This window comes from Macaca thibetana, chromosome 19, assembly GCF_024542745.1.
Source record: "Macaca thibetana thibetana isolate TM-01 chromosome 19, ASM2454274v1, whole genome shotgun sequence".
Lineage (NCBI taxonomy): Eukaryota > Metazoa > Chordata > Mammalia > Primates > Cercopithecidae > Macaca > Macaca thibetana.
Genome location: NC_065596.1, coordinates 43,502,941 through 43,522,384, shown reverse-complemented (window position 1 = coordinate 43,522,384; position 19,444 = coordinate 43,502,941).

Here is a 19,444-nt window from a genome sequence, read left to right as displayed (position 1 = left end):
AATTTTCATTTTATGTCATTTTATTTAAATTGAATTACTCTATGTGGCTAGTGGCTATCATGATGGGCAGCACAGCTCTACATATTCATCCTTGGCTATCCCAAATAGCTGCACCTGCATCCCTCTCTCCAGAAGTACTCAAGGGTCCTATATCCTGGCAATACTGTAGCCTCCCCAACACTTGCATCTGATTTAGATGATGAGATCCTGGGGCTTGCATCTGAGCCTGCCATAGTAGATGAGATTTTTGAGGCTGAGGAAAGACATGAGTCTATTTTGCATGTGGAAGGAATATAAATAATTTGTGGCTAGCTGGCTGTTAAAACATGTCTTTGGCCTGGCACGACTGTTCGTGCCTATAATCCCAGCACTCTGAGAGGCCGAGAAGGGAGGATTGCTTGAGCCCAGGAGTTTGAGCCCAGCCTGGGCAACACAGCAAGACCTCATCTCTACAAATTAAAAAAAAAAAAAAGGGCTGGGCGTGGTGGCTCACACCTGTAATCCCAGCACTTTGGGAGGCTGAGGCGGGTGGATCACCTGAGGTCAGGAGTTCGAGACCAGCCTGGCCAACAGGGCGAAACCCTGTCTCTACTAAAAATACAAAAAATTAGCCAGGCATGGTGAGGCTACTTGGGAGGCTGAGACATGAGAATCGCTTGAACCCGGGAGGTGGAGGTTGCAGTGAGCTGAGATCATGCACTCAGCCTGGGTGACAGAGCAACAAAAAAAAACCCAAACCAAAAAAAAAAAAAATGTTTTCAAAGTCTTTGGCCCTTTCCCCATTGAGAAGTGAGTTTGACCCCTTCCCTTGAGTCTGGGCTGGCCCTAGTGGCTCATGTGTAACCACAGGTGCTGTATGACCTCCAAGGTGAAATTAGAAAAGGGTAAGAATCTTTTGCTTAGTTCTTTTGAGACTATCACTCTGGGAAGGCTGGGGACCAGCCTTCTAGAGGGCTCTGAGAATACTATGCTTCCACTTTCACTTGGCATCAGCTGCCAACCATGTGACTTAGCCATCTTGGATGTTACTAAACTTTGGATGTTTGTCCCCTCCAAATCTCATGTTGAAGTTTAATCCTGGCCGGGTGCAGTGACTCACGCCTGTAATCCCAGCACTTTGGGAGACCAAGGCGGACAGATCACTTGAGATCAGGAGTTCAAGATCAGCCTGGTCAACATGGTGAAATCCTGTCTCTACTAAAAATACAAAAAAAATTAGCCAGGCGCGGTGGCACATGCCTGTAGTCCAAGCTACTTGGGAAGCTGAGGCAGACAATCACTTGAACCCGGGAGGTGGAAGCTGCAATGAGCTGGGATCATGCCACTGCACTCCAGCCTGGGTAACAGAGTGAGACTCTGTTTAAAAAAAAAAAAGTTTAATCCCCAGTATGGCAATGTTGGGAGGTGGAGCTTAGTCGGAGGTGTCTGGGTCATGGCGGCAGATCCCTTGTGAATGGTTTGGTGCCATCCTTGAGGTAATGTGTGAGTCCTCACTTTATTAGATTTCTCAAGAGCTGCTTGTTCAAAAGAGCCTGGCACCTCTCATCTCTCTTGCTTCGTATTTTGCCACACGGTCTCCACGTATGCAGCTCCCCTTTGCCTTCCATCCTGAGTGGAAGGAGCCTGATGCCCTCACCAGGAGCAGATGCCCATGCCATGCATTGTACAACCTGCAGAACTGTGAGTCAAATAAGTCTCTTTTCATTATAAGCCTCAGGTATTCCTTTATAGCAACACAAATGCCCTAAAACAGATACACAGCCCAGCTTCTAGGTCACCTAAACTATGGTGGGGGCTCTATCACCTCTGATTCACACCCCACCAAGGACCCTACACAGCCATTTTTACTCTACTTCTGTCCTAGGGCCTAAGGAGCAAAGGAATTATACCTGCACACGTAGACAATTTCTTCTTTTATGTACAAATGGGCTTTGTGTGTGTGTGTGTGTGTCTCGTTACAATTACTATGTAACAAATTACCCAAAACTTATGATTTGGTCACTGTGTAAGGTGATTAGCACCAGAAATGTGTGAACAGAGCTCTGATTATTGCCTCAGCAATGACAAGATTAAAAAAGAAACCAGCATTTCATAATGCAATGTCTCAAATGTCCAGGATACAAGAGAAAATAACTTGTTATACTCCTCATCTCAAGAACCAGGAAAATCTCAAATGGAATGGGAAAAGCCAATCAATAGATGCCAACACTAAAATGATACAAATATTGAAATTATTGGACAATATATATTTTAAAAAATTATTTATTGGCTTTTTAAGATATGGGTGAAATCTCACTCCGTTGCTCAGGCTGGCCTCAAACTCCTGGCCTCAACTAATCTTCCCTCTTTGGCTTTCTGAGTAACTGGGATTACAGGTGTGAGCCACCATGCCTGGCTCTCTGACAATAATTTTAAAGTAATTGTCATAAAAATGCTTCAACAAACAATCATGAATACTTTTGACACAATCTTTTTTTTTTTTTTTGAGACGGAGTCTTGCTCTGTTGCCCAGGCTGGAGTACAGTGGCACGATCTCAGCTCACCGCAAGCTCCACCTCCCGGGTTCATGTCATTCCCCTGCCTCAGCCTCCCGAGCAGCTGGGGCTACAGGCACCCGCCATCATGCCCGGCTAATTTTTTATACTTTGAGTAGAGACGGGGTTTCACTGTGTTAGCCAGGATGGTCTCAATCTCCTGACCTCGTGATCTGCCCACCTCGGCCTCCCAGAGTGCTGGGATTACAGGCATAAGCCACTGCACCCGGCTGACACAAAAATTTTTAATGGAAAGTTTCATCAAATAAATAGTAGATATAAAGAATTGGGTGGAAATTTTAGAAGAGAAAAATATAAGGACTGAAAAATACAAGAACTGAAGTAAAACTCACTGAAAGGGCCAAATAGCAGAATGGAGATGACAGAAGAAAGAATCAGTAAACTTGAAGATAGGTCGATAGAAATTACTCATTCTGAACAACAGAGAGTAAGTAGTAAATAGATTGAAGTATGAACAAAAGATAGAAAGTAGATTTTTAAAAATGAAAAGAGCTCCAGGGAGGTGGAGGTTGCAGCGAGCCGAGATCATGCCACTGCACTCCAGCCTGGGGGACAATGTGAGACCCTGTCTCTAAAAAAAGAGAAAAGAAAAGAGCTCCAGGGACCTTTGGCACATTAGGTTTTAACACTCACATCACTGAAGTTCCAGAAGAACAGAAAGAAGGTGGGGATGGGCATGGTGGCTCACGCCTGTAATTCCAGCACTTGGGGAGGCCAAGGTGGGTGTATTGCTTGAGCTCAGGAATTTGAGACCAGTCTGGGCAACATGGTGAAACCCCATCTCTACCAAAACTACAAAAATTAGCCAGGCATGGTGGCATGTGCCTGTGGTCCCATGGTGCCAGCTACTTGGGAGGCTGAGGTGGGAGGATCACCTGAGCTAGGGAAGTGAGGCTGCGGTGAGCCATGACTGCACTACAACTGGAGTGATGGAGCGAGACTCTATTCCCCCTCACAAAATAAAGATAGCTATATTTTTATAAATCAGGGAGGATAAAGGGACCTAAATTGTAATGTTTCCTTCATTTTATTTGAAGTGATAAAATATTAATACTATTGCATGGTGATGTTATATATATATTGTAATTCCAGAGCAACCACTAAAAAACTATGTAAAGAGATATACTAAAAAAAAAAAAAACAAAAAACAAAAAAAACTACAGATAAAGGTAAATGAAACACTAAAAAAATGCTTAGTAATCCACAGGAGGGCAAGGAAAAGGAAACAAGAATAAAAAACAAAGGAACTGAAGAAAAATAAGATGGGAGACTTAAGTTCTAATAAATCTGTAATTGAATGCAAATGGTTTATATACAGAGATCAGCAGAATATATTTTTAAAAACTGTACACTGTCTACAGGAAACTCATTTCAAATATAATGACATAGGTAGGTTAAAAGCAATGATGGAAGCCAGGCATGGTGGGTCACATCTGTAATCCCAGCACTTGGGAGGCGGAGGTGGGTGGCTTACTTGAGGTTAGGAGTTCAAGACCAGCCTGGCCAACATGGCGAAACCCCATTTCTATCAAAAATACAAAAATTAGACTGGGCAGGGTGGCTCATGCCTGTAATCCCAGCACTTTGGGAGGCCTGGGGAGGGCTGATCACCTGAGGTCAGGGGTTCCAGACCACCCTGGCCAACATGGAAAAACCCTATCTCTACTAAAAGCACAAAAAATTAGCTGGGTGTGGTGGCAGGAGTCTGTAATCCCAGCTACTTGGGAGGCTGAGGAAGGAGAATCACTTGAGCCTAGGAGGTCAAGGCTGCAGTGAGCAGTGATAGCACTGCTGCACTCTGGCCTGGGTGACAGAATGAGACACTGTCTCAAAACAAAACAAAACAAAACAACAACAACAAAAAAACAAAACAAAAAAACAGGAAGAAAAAACCCCCAAAACTTGTGGGATATAACTAAAGCAGTCTTAGAGAGAAGTTTATAGCACTAAATGCTTATATTAAAAATGAAGAAAGGGCTGGATGGATGTGGTGGCTCACGCCTGTAATCCCAGCACTTTTAGGGAGCTGAGGTGGGTGAACCACTTGAGGCCAGGATTTCAAGACCAGCCTGGCCAACATGGTGAAAACTTGTCTCTACTAAAAATACAAAAATTAGCCGGGTGTGGCGGTGCACACTTGTAACCCTAGCTACCCAGGAGACTGAGGCACGAAAATTGTTTGAACCTAGAAGACAGAGGTTGCAGTGAGCCGAGATGGCGCCACTCCACTCTAGCGTGGATGACAGAGCGAGATTCTGTCTCAAAAAAAAAAAAAAAAAAAAAAAAAAAAGAAGGAAAAGTCTCAAATTACTAAGCTAAGCATTCTCCTCAAGAAACTAGAAAAAGCTAAATAAACTCAAGTCAAGCAGAGGGAAAGAAATCATAAAGAGGTGGAGAAATCAATTACACAGAAAACAGAAAACAATAAAGACAAAATCAAAAGCTGGTTCTTTGAAAAGATGAATAAAATTGATAAACTTTTAGCAAGATGGAAGAAGAGAAAAGAGAGAAGACACAAATGACCACTATTACTACAGACCTCATGGACATTAAAGGAATAATAAGGAAATACTGTGAATGAGTCTATGCATATAAACTCAACTTAGACAATATGGACAAATTGCTCAAAAACCACAAACTACCAAAGCTCACCTAGGATGAAATAGATATTATGAGTAGTCTTATAACTATTTTAAAAACTTGATCTCTAATTAAAAGGCTCCCAAGAATGAAATCTTTGTGTCCAGATGGTTTCATTATAGAAATCTAGCAAACATTTAAAGAAGAATTGATACCAATTCTTTAGTATCGATTCCAGAAAACAGAAGAGGAAGCAATACTTTTCATTTCATTTTATAAAGTCAGTGTTATCCTGATTCCAAAACCAGACAAAGACAGAATGAAAACAAATAAGGAAAAAAGGAAGCTATAGACTAGTATTTTCCTTTTCTTTTCTTTTCTTTTTTTTTTTTCTGAGACAAGGTTTCACTCTGTTACCCAGGCTGGGTGCAGTGGCATGATCACAGCTCTCTGCAGCCTCAACCTCCTGGGCTCAGGTGGTCCTCCCACCTCAGCATCCTGAGTAGCTGGGACCACAGGTGCCCACCACCATGCCTAGATAATTTTTGGATTTTTTGTAGAGACAAAATTTCGCCATGTTGCCCAGGCTAGTCTTAAACACCTGGGCTCAAGCGATCCTCCCGCCTTGGCCTCCTAAAGTGCTAGGGTTACAGGCGTGAGCCACTGTGTCCAGCTTAGACCAATATTTTTTATGAATGTTCATACAGAAAAAAGCAGATCTTATACAGCAATAAAAAATACGTAAAAATAAGTATGTTACCATAAGAATTGAACAAGGACTTCAGGAGGCCAAGGTGGGCAGATCATTTGAGGTCAGAAGTTCAAGACCAGCCTGGCCAACATGGAGAAATCCCATCTCTACTAAAAATACAAAATTAGCTGGGTGTGGTGGCTCATGCCTGTAATCCCAGCTACTCGGGAGGCTGAGGCAGGAGAATGGCTGGAACCCGGGAAGCAGAGGCTGCAGTGAGTCAAGATTGTGTCACTGTACTCCAGCCTGGGCAACAGAGCGAGACTCCATCTCAAAAAAAAAAAAAAAAAAAAGAACTGAACAAGGACTCATGCAGACACTTGTAGACCTATATTCACAACACTATTATTCACAAAGATGGAAACAACCCACGTGTTCATGAACAGATAAGTGAAAAAACAAAATGTGGTATGTACATACAATGAAATATTATTCATGTAAAAAAGAATGAAATTCTGATACATGCTACTATGTGGATGGTCCTTGAATCCATTATGGCTAAGTGAAGTAAGCCAGACACACAAAAGACAAATATTTTATGATTCTACTTATAGGAAATATCAAGAATAGGGAAATTCATAGAGGCAGAAAGGAAATTAGAAATTACTTAGGACTGGGTGAGGAAGGGATATTATTGCTTTACACATATAGGTTTTCTGTTTGGGGTGTTGAAAAAATTTTGAAAACACATAGTGGTGATGGCTGCACACCATTGTGAATGTAATTAATACCACTAAACTGTACACTTAAACATGGTTAAAATGGCAAATTTTGTGTTATATTAGGTTGATGCAAAAGTAATTGTGGATTTTGTCATTAAAAGTAATGGCAAAACCGCAATTACTTTTGCACCGCCTTATTACATATTTTACTGCATTTAAAGGTGGAAAAGTCAATCTCACTGGACGAATGATTGTCCGAAGTAAATAAAGATGTTTCACATCAAAGAAAAATTATACATCATGACTAAGTGGGATTTATTCCAGGAATGCAAGGTTAGCCAAATATTTTGAAACTTCTCAATGGGATTCATCATATTAACAGGCTAGAAAAGAAAATCATGCATAAAAAGCATTTGACAAACTATAACATCCACTCCTGATAAAAAAAAACTTTCAGAAAACTAGAAATTGAAGGAAACTTTCTCAGCCTGATAACAAAATTTATGAAAAACCTTCAGCTAGCCTCAAAGTGGTGAAATACTTGTTGCTTTTCCTCCTAAAATTTTAGTTTCCAAATATTTATTGCTGGTATAAATAAATGTAATTGATTTTGTGTATTCATGTTGTATCCTGTGGCTTTGATCAACTCACTTATTAGTTCTGGGAGTTTTTGTAGTTTCCTGCAGCTTTATATATAATCATGCCATCTACCAATAAGGAGAGTTTTGTTTATTCCCTTCCAATCTCTGTGTATTTTCTTTTATTTTTGCCTTATTGCACTGCCTAGGACTTCTGACACTATGCTAAATAAGAGTGATGAGACATCACACACATTGAGATGGCTACAACCAAAACAGAAAATAACAAATGCTGACAAGGACATGGAGAAATTGGAACCCTTGTGCACTGTTGGTGAGATGTAAAATGATATAGCCATTATGGAAAACAGTATGGCAGTTTTCCATAATCACAAGCATGGCAAGGATATTCATTCTCACCCCTCATTATTTCATTATTTTCATTGGGATGAAATACACATACTATAAAATTTACTATCGTAACCTTTTTTTTTTTTTTGAGACAGAGTTTTGCTCTTGTTGCCTAGGCTGGAGTGCAATGGCACGATCTCAGCTCACTGCAACCTCTCCCTCCTGGGTTCAGGTGATTCTCCTGTCTCAGCCTCCTGAGTAGCTGGGATTACAGGCACGTGCCACCACGCCTTGTTAGTTTTTTGTAGTTTTAGTAGAGACTGGGTTTTACTACGTTGGTCAGGCTGGCCTCGAACTCCTGACCTCAGGTGATTTGCCCACCTTGGCCTCCCAAAGTGCTGGGATTTACAGGCATGAGCCACTGTGCCCAACCTATCATAACCATTTTTAAGTATACAATTCAGTGGCATTAAGTACATTCGCATTGTTGTGCTACCATCAGTACCATCCATTTCCAGAACTCTTTTCATCTTGCAAAACTGGAAGTCTTTACTTATCAAACAATAACTCCCATTCCCCTCTCCTCCAAGCCCCTAGTAACTGCTATATTACTGTTTCTCTCTAGAATTTCACTACTCTACATGCCTCATATAGGCAGAATCATATATTTGTCCTTTTGTGACTGGCTTATTTCACTTAGCACAATGGCCTTAAGGTTCATTCATATTGTAGCATGGGTCAGAATTCTTTCTTTTTTTTTAAGGCTGAATAATGTTCTGTTGCATGTATATATCACTTTCATCTTATTCATTTATCAGTCAATAGACACTTGGATTGTTTTCACCTTTTAGTTATAGCAAATAATGCTGCTATGAACATGGGTGTACAATTACCTCTTTGAGTCCCTGCTTTCAATTCTTTTGGGTATATACACAGAAGTGGAATTGCTGGATCATATAGTAATCCTGTTTTTAATTTTTTGGGGAAGCCATACTGTTTTCCATAATGGCTTCATCATTTTACATCTCACCAACAGTGTACAAGGGTTCCAATTTCTCCATGTCCTTGTCAGCATTTGTTATTTTCTGTTTTTGTTGTAGCCATCCTAATAGGTGTGATGTCTCATCACTCTTATTTAGCATAGTGTCAGAAGTCCTAGGCAGTGCAATAAGGCAAAAATAAAAGAAAATACACAGAGATTGGAAGGGAATAAATAAAAATCTCCTTATTTGTAGATGGCATGATTATATATAAAGCTCCAGGAAACTACAAAAACTTCTAGAACTAATAAGTGAGTTGATCAAAGCTACAGGATACAACATGAATACACAAAATCAATTATATTTATTTATACCAGCAATAAATATTTGGAAACTAAAATGAAAAATACAATTCCATTTATAATTACTAAAAAATACTTAGGTATAAATCCAACAAAACATGAATAGGATTCCTATGCTAAAAACTGTAAAACCTGGATGAAAGATATACAAACATATCTAAATTAAGGGACAGATATACCATGTTCATGGATTGGAACGCTCAACATAGTAAAGATGTCAATTCTCTTCAAAGTAATCTATAATTCAATGCAATTCCCATAAAAATTCCAAGTTGTTTTGGTTTGTATAGACAAGCTTATCTTAAAATTTATATGGAGAAGCAAAGGAACTAGAATAGCTGAAACAATATTTAAAAGGAAGAATGTAGGAGGAATCACACTTGATAATTTTGAGATTATTATATAACCGTGATAATCAAGATAGTATGATATTGGTGGAAGCACAGACACATTGGTCAATGAAACAGAAGAGAACCCAGAAATTGAACCACATAAGTATGCCCAAATGAATTTTGACCAAGGTACAAAAGCAACTCAATATAGAAAAGATAGTCTTTTCAACAAATGGACAATGAGACATCAATAGTGAAAACTATGAATGTCAGCCTAAATCTCATATCTTATATAAGAATTAACTCAGGGCCTGGCACAGTGGCTCATGCCTGTAATCCCAGTACTTTGGGAGGAGGCCAGGGCAGGTGGATCACCTGAGGTCAGGAGTTTGAGACCAGCCTGCCCAACATGGTGAAACCCCATCTGTAATAAAAACACAAAAATTAGCCTGGCATGGTGGCAGAGGTCTATAGTCCCAGTTACTTGGGAGGCTGAAGCATGAGAATCACTTGAACCTGGGAGGCAGAGGTTGCAGTGAGCCAAGATTGTGCCACTTCATTCCAGCCTGGGCAACAGAGTGATATTCTGTCTCAAAAATAAAATAAAATTAAATAAAAAAATTTTAAAAATTAACGCAGAATATATCATAGATCTTAATGTAAAATGTAAGACTGTAAACTTTAAATACAGAACATAGGAGAAAATCTTTATAACTTAGGGTTAGGCAAAGAGTTTCTAGACTTGATACCAAAAGCATGATTTTTTTTTTTTTTTTTGAGGTGGAGTTTCACTCTGTCACCCAGGCTGGAGTGCAGTGATGCCATCTTGGCTCACTACAACCTCCCAGGTTCAAGTGATTTTCTTGTGCCTCAGTCTCCTGAGCAGATGGGATTACAGGCACATGCCACCACAGCCAGCTGATTTTTGTATTTTTAGTAGAGGCAGGGTTTCACCATGTTGGCCAGGCTGGTCCCCCAGGTTCAAGCGATTCTCCTGCCTACGCCTCCCAGGTTCAAGGCGTAGGTTCTTCAACCTACACCTCCCAGGTTGAAGTGATTCTCCTGCCTCAGCCTCCGGAGTAGCTGGGATTACAGGCGCCCATCACAACGCTCAGCTAATTTTTCGCTCTGTCGCCCAGGCTGGAGTTTTCGGCTCAGCAAGCTAGAGTAGCTGGGACTACAGGCGCCCGGCTTTTTTTGTATTTTTAGTAGAGACGGGGTTTCCATGTTGCCCGCCTCGGCCAAAGGCTGGTCTGGGACTCCTGACCTCGGGTGATCCACCCGCCTTGGCCTCCCAAAGTGCTGGGATTACAGGTGTGAGCCACTGCGCCCGGCCATTATGGAGCTTTTTCACCTTTCCGATTTGCTTCAAATGCCGAAAAACCGTAGAATGGTCGACGTCGAGTTCTTCAGCAACTTCTTGCGTAGTTGTAAGAGGATCAGCTTTGATGATTGTTCTCGGTTGTTGTCAGTTTCCTATGGCTGGCCACTACCCTCCTCATCTTCAAGGCAAAACTTCTCCTTTCCAAAACTTCTTGAACCACCACTGCACTGTACGTTCATTAGCAGTTCCTGAGCCAAATGTGTTGTTGATATTGCGATTTGTCTCCGCTGCTTTACAACCCATTTTGAACTCAAATAAGAAAATTGCTCGAATTTGCTTTTTGCCTAATATCACTTCCATAGTCTAAAGTAAATATAAAATAAACAGCAAATAATAAGTCATTAGCAAAAAAAAAAAACAACATAAAGCAAGAAATGGACATTAAAATGATGTATACCATAACCACATTTATTTAAGAATGTATTCCAATATCAAATGACATATTTCGACAATGCAAAAACCACAATTACTTTCAGCAATTAATAGGATTCAACTATTGATACACACAATCTTGATGGATTTTAACCATGTTTTGCTGAGTAGGGAAAAAAGTCAGTCTCAAAAAGTGACATGCTGGTTGGGTGTGGTGGCTCACGCTTGTAATCCCAACACTTTGGGAGCCTAAGGCAGGCAGATCATGAGGTCTGTAGCTCAAGATCAGCCTGGCCAACATGGTGAAACTCCGTCTCTACTAAAAATACAAAAAAATTAGCCGGGTGTGGTGGCATGTGCCTGTAATCCCAGCTACTCGAGACAGCTACTCGAGAGGCTGAGGGAGGAGAATCGCTTGAACCAAGGAGGCGGAGGTTGCAGTGAGCCAAGATTGCACCACTGTACTCTAGCCTGGGCGACAGAGCAAGGCTCGGTCTCAAAAAAAAAAAAAAAAAAAAAAAGTGACATGCTATATGATTCCATTTATGTAACATCCTTGAAATGACAAAATTACAAAGCTGGAGAACAGATTAGTGGTTGTCAAGGGTAAGAGAAGGAGAGGGAGGATATGACTGTAAAGGTGTGACGTGTGCATTTCTTTGTAGTAAGGAAGCAGTTCTGTATTTTGATTGTGGGATTTATACCTGTGATAAACTGTCACTGAATTATACACAAAGACATGCAGAAAGAAATGAGTGCATGCAAAAACTGGTGAAATCCCAGTAAAGTCTGTAGTCGAGTGAATAGTATTGTGACAATGTCAGTTTCCTACTTTTGAGAATTACTGTAGTTATGCAAGATGTTACTATTAAGAAAAGCTGCGTGAGGGATATGGGAAACGCTTCTGTGGTATTTTTGCAACTTCTTGTAAGTCTGTAATATTTTATTTATTTTTTTGAGACAGGGTCTTGCTCTATTGCCCAGGCTGGAGTGCAGTGGTGTGACAACAGCTCACTGCAGCCTCCACTTCCTGGGCTCAAGTGATTCTCCTGCCTCAGCCTCTCAGGTAGTTGGGACTACAGGTGTGCCTGGCTAGTATTATTATTATTATTTTTGTAGAGACAGGGGTCTGGCTATGTTGCCTATGAGCCACTGAGCCCGGCTGGCTGCATCTTCTTCTTCTTTTTTTTTTTGAGATGGAGCCTCACTCTGTTGCCTAGACTGGAGTGCAGTGACACCATCTAGGCTCACTGCAACCTCCGCCTCCCAGGTTTAAGCAATTCTTCCGCCTCAGTCTCCTGAGTAGCTGGGACTACAGGTGCACGCCACCATGCCTGGCTAATTTTTGTATTTTTAGTAGAGATGGGGTTTCACCATATTGGCCAGGCTGGTCTCGAACTCCTGATCCTGTGATCTGCCCGCCTTGGCCTCCCAAAGTGCTGGGATTACAGGCATGAGCCACCACTCCTGGCCAGATGCATCTTCTTGATGCTCTGGGTCCTCATCTGTAAAGTGGGACTAACTGTAAGACCTACATCATAAGGTGGTAGTAAGGATTAGATGGATTAACTTAATTCATTTAATTCCTTGCATAGGAGATGCACCAAATAAACTTTTGCCATTTTGTTATTATAATATGATTTATTACTATGATGATGCTCCATAGGCAGACGTGGGAGGGGCGTGTGGAGAAGGCTGTGTGGGAAATGGAGGTTACAGTGAGGTTGGGATCTGGCTGTGGGATCTGAGGTTTTGCAGGGCAAGCTGGCAGGCCCACTCCACCTGGTCTACCCCCAGCTGCACAGCATCAGGGGTTGAACCTAGTGCTTCTTCAACTTTCACATGTGTAGAATTACCTGGAAATATTGTTAAAGTGCACATTTCTTTTCTTTTTTCTTTTTTTTTTTGAGACCGGGTTTCACTATGTCACCCAGGGTGGAGTGCAGTGGCACAATCACTGCTTGCTGCACACTAGACCTCCCTGGGCTCAGGTGATCCTCCTGTCTCAGCCTCCCAAGTAGCTAGGATCACAGGTGCACACCACCACATACGGTTTGTTTGTTTGTTTATTTATTTATTTATTGAGATGGGGCTTTACCATGTTGCCCAGGTTGGTCTCAAACTCCTGGGCTCAAGCAATCTCCCTGCCCCCACCTCCCAAAGCCACTGTGCCAGCCTAACCTGCACATTTCTGATTTAGTGGGTCTGGGCTAGGGCCTGGGATTCAGCATTTCTAACACTCTGCCAAGGTCACGCCAGTGTGGTTGGTTCTATGGTTTAGCAAGACCCTAGCTGATTCTGATGTGCTTTAAAGTTTAGGAATCACTGATAGAATGTAATGATTAAGACCAATCACATCTCTGGGATTACAGGCCAGACATCTTTTGAGTTCCCTAGGTGATTATGAAGTAAGCAAGGGTCATGAACCACTGGATTGGCCAATCCCAGCTGATGAAAGAAAAGCAAACACACCTCCTGAAATTGGAATGTGCCACCAGGGCAGGGCTGGGGAAGCTCAGATAGGCTGTGGTCAGGAGATGACAGATGACAGACTGAACTCGAAAGAGAAACAGAAAGGAGGCTAGACAGCAGAGAGCTTGGAATTCTTCTAGAAAGAGATCCCTGCCTGGAAAACCCTCAGAACCCATAAAGTGGTGAAAGGAAAGGACATCACCCCGAGTCACCCCAATTTCCCAGCAGTGGTGAAATCACAAACGAGTTGGGGGCAGATGTTTCTGAAGCAACTGGGGCATGGCAGGGGCCTTTCTTGGAATCTTAGGGGACACATGTACAGTTTTGCAGGGGCTGCCAGAAGAAAGATGATGGGTTTGGCTGACTTGTCTCAAACACACCCAGTGGGCTGGGCGCGGTGGCTCACACCTGCAATCCTAGCACTTTGAATGGCCGAGGCAGGTGGATCATTTGAGCCCAGGAGTTCGAGACCAGCCTGGCCAATGTGGTGAAACCCTGTCTCTACCAAAAATACAAAAATTAGCTGGGCATGGTGGTGCGTGCCTGTAATCCCAGCTACTCAGGAAGCTGAGGCAGGAGATTGCTTGAACCCAGGAGGTGGAAGTTGCAGTGAGCTGAGATCGTACCACTGCACTCCAGCCTGGGCAGCAGAGCAAGACTCCGTCTTAAACAACAACAACAACAAAAACAACAACAACGACAACAACAACAACAAACACACCCAGAGGAGACTAAAATAACTCCATCTTGGATGCTAATCTGCCATCTTAACTTATTATTATTATTATTATTATTATTATTATTATTTTGCAACAGGGTCTTGCTCTGTCGCCCAGGTTGGGTTGCAGTGGCACGATCGTGGCTCACTGCATCTTGACCTCCCAAGGTCCAGCAATCCTCCCACCTTAGCCTCCTGAGTAACTGGGACTACAGGCATGCACCACCACACCCAGCTAATTTTAAATTTTTTTTGTAGAGACAGGGTCTCACTATGTTGCCCAGACTGGTCTTGTACTTGTGGGGTCAAGCGATCCTCCATTCTCGGTCTCTCAAAGTGCTGAGATTCAGGCCCATGTTGACTTTTGATTAACTCCAGTTCTGGGAATGCCTCTAAGATTTCTACTTTCATGTACTTCCCAAAAATCCTGCCCTTAGGTCAAGACAACCTTTATGTTATCATAAACACATACTTACCATAAATCCTGCCTTAAGGCAAATTTCCTATATTGTATGAGCCCTACATTTGTGGGGTAACAGTGTGGGGTTTCCACTCTCTCTTCCTAGGACCACCTGAGACAGGGCTTCGTTTTGTGAATTCCTCTTAAACGTTTCCTTCTAAGAAATTGGATTTGTCAGCCAGGTGCGGTGGCCGATGCCTCTAATCCTGGCACTTAGGGAGGCCAAGGCAGGCGGATCACCTGAGGTCAGGAGTTTGAGACCAGACTGGCCAACATGGTAAAACCCCATCTCTACTAAAAATACAAAAATTAGCGGGGCATCGTGGTGGGTGCCTGTAATCCCAGCTACTCGGGAGGCTGAGGCAGGAGAATTGCTTGAACCCGGGAGGCGGAGTGAGCCGAGATCGCGCCACCGCACTCCCGCCTGGGTGACAGGAGATTCTATCTCAAAAAAGATGAAGAAGAAGAAAAAAAAAGAAACTGGATTTGTCAGCCTCTTTCTCCCTTGGCCTTTAGGGGTAGGTTTGCACAGACCTGCTCACCTTAGAACACATCTCATAATGAATAATGTTGACAGTGACTGTATTTCATGAAATGTGCTAAGTGCTTTATACCCACAATTATATAGATTCCCCACAACACATCTCAGCAGTGCGTATTGTTCTCCTTTTCCATTGATGAAATTGAGGCTTCATTGTAACCATCAGGCCATCCTTCGCTCTCTCTCACGCCTGCAGGCACATGTGCACACACGCATACACAATCCCACTTCATTTTCAATTCATCAGTAAGTCCCGCTGGCCGTACTTTCAAAGCGTTTCCAAATTCACCCACTTCTCACCCTCCCCATACATCTTGTCTACCTGTCTACTGTCACCTCCTGCCTGGATGATCACAACAGCTTCCTCTTGCTCACCCCCCACTCCCACACCCTCTTTCCCACCTACAGTCAGAGATTACATCCCCGCTCTATTCAAAACCCTCTTGTGGCTCCCATTCTGCTTCGAAAAAAATATCCAACCCCCTGCCTTCCCTTACAAAGCTCTTGGAGGTCTGGACCCGCCCCCTCACAGCTCCACCACACTGGCCTCATTGCTGTTCCTTTCTTTCTTTTTCTGAGACAGAGTCTCGTTCTGTTGCCAAGGCTGGAGTGTAGAGGCATGATCATGGCTCACTGCAGCCTTATCTCCTGGGCTCAAACGAGCCTCCACACTTCAGCATCCTGAGTACTTAGGATGACAGGTGGGTGCCACCATGCCTGGCTAATTTTAAAAAAACTTTTATTTATACTTTTTATAGAGATGAGGTCTCAGTGTGTTGCCCAGGCTGCTGTCAAACTCCTGGGCTCAAGTGATCCTCCTGCCTCAGTCTCCCAAAGTGCTGGGACTGCAGGTGTGAGCCACTGTGCTTAACCTGCATTGCTGTTTCATGAATGAAGAACCCATTCCTGGCTGCATAGGTCAGGGCTCTTAGCACAGAGTCCACACTGGCTAATTTGAGCAGTCAAGGGCATTGGGAAGTTCACAGGTGATCAGTGAGGGCAGAGAGGCAGATTATGAAGCTGTTAAAGCAAACTAAACATGGCCTGAGAAGGAGACTCCGTACTTCTATATCGGAGTCCTTGTGGATGAACTGTAACCTAGCTTAATAGGCAGACAAGATTCAAAACCTAATTTAGGAATATGTGCCTGTAACAATAGCTGAGGGTTCGCCAATCCCAGCGGCCATACTTCAACCACTCATAGATTGTTAAGTGTTCGAACTGTTTTCAAATAAGGCAAACGCCAACCTGCAGCCAATCCAGCTGTTTCTGTACCAAACTTCCAATTTCTGCACATCACTTCTCTTTTTCTGTCTATGAATTTGTTCTGATCACGAGGCAGCGCTGGAGTCTGAAACTTCTGTGATTCTGGGGGCTGCCCGATTCACAAATCATTCATTGCTCAATTGAACCTCTTTTTTTTTTTGAGAGGGAGTCTTGCTCTGTGCCCCAGGCTGGAGTGCGGTGGTGCTATCTCAGCTCACTGCAAGCTCCGCCTCCTGGGTTCACGCCATTCTCCTGCCTCAGCCTGCCAAGTAGCTGGGATTACAGGCGCCTGCCACCACGCCCGGCTAATTTTCATGTATTTTTAGTAGAGACGGGGTTTCACCGTGTTAGCCAGGATGGTCTCGATCTCCTAACCTCGTGATCCGCCCGTCTCGGCCTCCCAAAGTGCTGGGATTACAGGCTTGAGCCACTGCGCCGGGCCCTGAACTTCTTTAAATTTAATTTGGCTGAACTTTTTCTTTATTTTTTAATTATTATTATTATTTGAGATGGAGCCTTGCTCTGTCACCCAGGCTGGAGTTTAGTGGCACAATCTTGGCTCACTGCAGCCTCCACCTCCCAGGTACAAGAGATTCTCCTGCCTCAGCCTCCCGAGCATTTGGGATTACAGACACCCGCCACCACGTCCGGCTAGTTTTTGTATTTTTAGTAGAGATGGGGTTTTACCATGTTGGCCAGGCTGGTCTTGAACTTCTGGCCTCAAGTGATCTGCCAGGCTCAGCCTCCCAAAGTGTTGGGATTATAGGTGTGAGCCACTGCCTGGCCAGCTTTCTGTGAATTTCTTCTACAAATTTGCCTATTCTGAATAGTTCATAAAAATTGAATCATAATGTGTGGTCTTTTGTGCCTGACTTCTTTCACTTGGGATAGTGTTTTATTTTTCTTTTATTTATTTACTTATTTCATTGCTTTTTTTTTTTTTTTGAGATGGAATCTTGCCCTGTCACCCAGTCTGGAGTGCAGTGGTGCAATCTCAGTTCACTGCAGCCTCTGCCGCCTGGGTTCCAGTGATTCTCCTGCCTCAGCCTCCTGAGTAGCTGGGATTGCAGGCACGAGTCACCACATCTGGCTAATTTTTGTATTTTTAGTAGAGACGGGGTTTCACCACGTTGGCTAGGCTGGTCTCGAACTCCTGACCTCAGGATATCCTCCCGCCTCGACCTCCCAAAGTGCTGCTATTATAGGCGTGAGTCACCGCACCTAGCCTTTCTTGCTCTTTTTTTCTCCTCCCAAATCAGATGTCAGGCATAGAGTTTTCAAGGTCCACCTATGTTGTAGCATGCATTAGTATTTTGTTTATTTTGGAGTCAGGGATTCATTCTGTCACCCAGGCTGGAGTCAGTGGCACGATCATAGCTCACTGTGGACCGGAACTCCTGGTCTCAAATGATCCTCTTGCTTCAGTCTCTTGAGCAGCTGGGACTACAGGCGTGCACCACCACCTCTGGCTAATTTTTATTTTTGGTAGAGACAGAGTCTCACTATGTTGCACAGGTTGGTCTCGAACTCTTGGATTCAAGTGATCCTCCCACCTTAGCCTTGGAAATAGCTGAGATTACAGGTGTGAGCCACTGTGCCTGGCCTTATACAAGTTTTATTTATTTATTTTTATTATTTTATTTTAGATAGAGTCTCTCTCTGTCACCCAGGCTGGAATGCAGTGGCACTATCTTGGCTCACTACAACCTCTGCTTCTCAGGTTCAAGTGATTCTCCTGCCTCAGCCTCCCAAGTAGCTGGGATTACAGGTGCTTGCCACCACGCCAAGCTAATTTTTGTATTTTTAGTCGATACGGGGTTTCACCATGTTGACCAGGCTGGTCTTGAACTCCTTGCCTGCCTGCCTTGGCCTCCCAAAGTGCTGGGATTATAGGCTTGAACCACCGCACCTGGCCGGGCTGTCTATTTATTGAACCGATAACCCACTCTTTGTCCCGTATACCTGTCCTGGAGCTGCTTTGGCCCAAGCTGCACATGGAAGTGAGAACTTGTTTCAAAAAAGCAAAAGAAACCCCAAAAAGAACAAAACAGCCCCCCTCCCCCCCACAATTGCCAGTGATTTGTAATTTCTCAAGATTCTCAGGTGGCCAGGTGGTTCTTCCACTGGTGTTTTCTATCCCACTCACGAGGCTTAAGGCGTCAGCAGACCTGGTTCTTTCTGGAAGCTGCAGGGGAGATCTCTTTCCTTGCCTTTTTCAGTTTCTGGAGGTGTCCGGCATCCACTGGCCCCTGTTGCTTTCCTGACATCACTCCAACCTTCTGCTTCTGCGATTACATCTCCTGCTAATGATGCTGACCCCCTGGCTCCTTCTTAGAAGGACTTTTGTGATGATATTGGGTCCAGGTGGTCAACCCAGGAAAACATCCCCATCCAAAACTCTTAACTTACATCTGCAGAGGCCCTCGTGCCGTGGAACATAACATATTCCCAGCTTCAGGGATCAGGAACACTCTGGGGACAGGCTTCCGTCTAGCACAAATCCATTACAAATGCAGGCAACACACCACAACAGTGTTAGCAGAACTTGTGACTTTGTCACCAAAAAAATTCACAGACATTTCCTATCACGTTATCTTCCAGCAGGCACCTTGAAATATCATTTATGCTCATCTCTGCTTCCAAGTCACAGTGGTTATTAAAGCTGCCACGGGTGATTTTTTTACTTAATGCATTAATGAAGAAGCACATGAATTGCTATGTCACAGTGTGAAAAAATATTTTGATCACTGTATTACAATCAGAGTTGGATTCCTTTGTCCTGCACGTGTTCTTTCATTCTGAGAAGGGTCCGTAGGCTTTTCAAGGCTGCCGTCGGGTCCGGTGGGTGAAGATGGTGAGGGAGCCCTGCCCCGGGGACTGTGGAGCACAGAACTGCCAGGAACCAGGGCCCCTGGATGACTGGGTGGGGCCATCCTACCAGGGGGAGCGCTCACCTTGGGAGGAGGAGCTCTTGGAGAATGACACTCTGTGGTTTGTAATCCACGGTCACTGTATTTGGGGGACTCTTTGTTCCAGCAGTTCAGCCAACTGTACTCAGCAGGGATCCCTGATCCAAGTTG